Below are 3192 nucleotides of genomic sequence, written 5' to 3'. Positions count from 1 at the left end.
AAGAATTCGACCTAATTATGATGAGCGGATCCACTGAATATTATCTATGTTTACCCTTCATGAATGTCATCAGCTAGTCGGGATTTACTAAATTACCATTTTACCCTTCTAGCTGTTATTCCCTCAACTCCTTTGTCGCTTGTGAATAAGTTAGAAACAATGTATTGACGAGGAGCTAACAAGTCACATTGTTTCATCCAAAAGAGTCAGGACTCAATTTGGACACTGGCCAGTTCATTTATTCACACTCCAAGGAACAAAGCATGCGGTGACATACATTGCATTTCAGCAGTCTTGTACATGAATTCCATATCTATGAGAACTTCACAAAGTTACTCATGACAGACTCACAACTTAGTACTTCACCAATAGGCCTTGTTCGGAATCACATAGTGAGTCCGAACTTTGACTTTCTCAAATGAGAATACTAAGGTGTGAAATGGCATGTCTCATTTCAGGATTAAGGTAAGCATGATGCAATTCATACATAGTGACTTCGAGACATAAGAGGTTAAATGGTTTGTTCTTATATTGTCTCTAGAAGTGCACTGGTCAATTCAGTACCTTCGGAAGATACCTAGAAGAACTATAGAGTCCCCAACTCTCAATGCCTCATAACCAGACATCATAGATTCTTCTAACAATCGTACTGAGGTCAATAGTCCTTTGACCCTAAGATTGCGAATATATCGTTTTAAGCAAACTACGAAGAGTTTGTTCATGCAAATCTACATTTGTCTCTTCGTAAGTTGTTAAGTTTGTTTATGGACTAAAAGACTAAGTTTTTTATCATAAAGCTTCAAACAAAGAAAGAATGAATGAACGTTTCAACTTTATATTAATGAATAAGCAATTACAAGCAAGAGTCTTCGTAAGACTATATGACATCAAATGTACATAAATAGACACTACTACTCTTCTTGTGGGCACCATTGACAACACGGACGTGATCCGTCGACGCCTTACTGCCTATCGGTGTGCAAGGCGCAACGTTGCGCGAGAGTGTCGCAGCGAAAGACGTGCGAGGTTGGAGGTCCGGTACGTGGATCCAACTTGTCGACGTCTCGCTATCTCTCAGCGCGGGGTCGGAGGTCCGGTGCGCGGATCCGATTTGTGGACGTTTCGCTACCTCTCGGTGCGTGAAAGGTGGAGCGTGAAAAATGGAGTGAATGAGCTTGTTACCCTCATTCTATCCTCCTTAGCCCTCCGAGTTTCTTGGGTGCTCGTAGAGGAGACTAGAAATTATAATACAATGCTTTGAAGCGAAATGTAATTCATTATAATGTTGAAATGGTTAAAAAATTACATCCCAGGCCGTTGGCCGAACTTGAAATTTAAAATTTTCTTTGCTAAAAATCGAAAACAACAAGAAAACAACAAAACGTAGAGTGAGCGAAAGGGCATCTATTGGTAGTATTGCCGAAGGTGCTCCGCGTTCCACGGATGCGTGAACACGAGTCCCTCCAGGTTCTCGAGCTCGTACGTGCCGTTGTGGATGGCTCGGCGCACACGGTACGGGCCTTCCCAGGTGGGGCCTAGAACTCCCGCACCTTGCACCTTGGTGTTTTGGAACACCCTTCGAAGAACGAGGCTCCCGTCGGCGAACTTCCGCAGCTTGATCTTGGAATTGTAGTACTTCTCGACTTTCCTCTTTTGTGCGGCAAGCTGGGTGAGTGCGTCCGCCTTCCTCTCGTCTATGAGGTCTAACTCGAGCCTGATTGCGTCGTCGTTGGTGGCTTCTTCGTACTCCTCGATGCGCAAGGTCGGTAGCTTGGTCTCGACGGGTACCACGGCCTCGACGCCGAATGCGAGAGCGAAAGGGGTTTCGCTGGTCACATTTCGAGCGGTGGTGCGGTATGCCCATAAGACCATGGGGAGCTCGTCGGCCCAAGCCCCCTTCCTTTCCTCCAGCTTCTTCTTCAAGTTCTCTTTGATTGTCTTGTTAACCGCCTCGACCTGACCGTTGGCTTGAGGGTGGCGGGGAGAGGAGAAAGTCTTGCTAATGCCCAGCTATTCGCACATTTCCCGGAGGCGCGCATTGTCAAATTGTTTCCCGTTGTCGGTTACAATTGACGCGGGGATCCCGAAGCGGGAGACGATGCTTTTCCAAATGAAGCTAGTCGTGTTCGCCTCGGTGATCTTCGCTAGCGGCTCAGCCTCTACCCACTTTGTGAAGTAATCGATGGCCACGACCGCGTGCTTGTATTGCCTCGGGGCCGTAGGTAGCTCACCGATGAGATCGATTCCCCACTTCGCGAAAGGTCGCGGCACAATGATTGGACACAATGGGGCCGGTGCTTGACGCGGGATGTGGGCAAACCTTTGGCACTTATCACATTTTTTGGCCCACTCGTGGGAGTCCTTTTTCAAGGTCGGCCAAAAATATCCAAGTCTTAGCAGCTTTAATGCCAAAGATTGTCCGGCGGCGTGGTTTCCGCACACCCCCTCGTGCACCTCGTGGAGCGCCTTCCTCGCCTCGACTTCGGTCAGGCAGCGGAGAAGGGGCATAGAGTAGCCTCTCTTGAACAAGTTGTCCTCCCTCATTGTGTACTTCGGCGCCAAGCTTCTCAGCTTTCTGGCCTCTTCTTTGTCTTCGGGGACGACTCCTCGCTTAAGGAATTCCACAAGCGGAGTCATCCATGAGGGAGGCGGAGTCTCGTCAACTACCCCTACGTTGCCTCTCGAGACGTAGGGTCGGGTCAATACTTCGATCGGGACGCTGCCTTTGCCCTCCTCGTCTATCCCAGACGCGAGGCGAGCTAGGGCGTCAGCATCAATGTTCGCCTCTCGAGGAACTTGGACGATCTCGAACCACGACAGGGCCTCTAGATTCTTTTGGGCCTTGGACAAGTATGCGACCATGTTTGGCTCTTTTGCGGCGTAGTCGCTCTTAACCTGGTTCACAATCAACTGCGAGTCGCAGTGGATGCGCAGGTTTTGGGCGCCTAGCTTGTTCGCTAGTTCCAAGCCAACGATCAGAGCCTCGTACTCTGCCTCGTTGTTGGAAGCCTTGAACTCGAACCGCAGGGCGTATCTCAGTTTTTCCCTATCGGGATTTGTGAGCACAACGCCGGCGCCAGCCCCTCGGGCGTTTGACGCGCCATCCACGTGCAAGTCCCAGACCGGCCCTATCGGGTCGTTGGTTCTCTTCTTCGACGACTCGCTGTGGTCGTCCTCCTTGTCTTCTCTGTC

Source organism: Urtica dioica, chromosome 8 (genome assembly GCF_054948205.1).
Source record: "Urtica dioica subsp. dioica isolate 48M chromosome 8, U.dioica_male_clone48M_v1_H2, whole genome shotgun sequence".
Classification (NCBI taxonomy): Eukaryota; Viridiplantae; Streptophyta; class Magnoliopsida; order Rosales; family Urticaceae; genus Urtica; species Urtica dioica.
The sequence above is the reverse complement of the archived record's forward strand: the minus strand, read 5'-3'. Positions refer to the sequence as shown.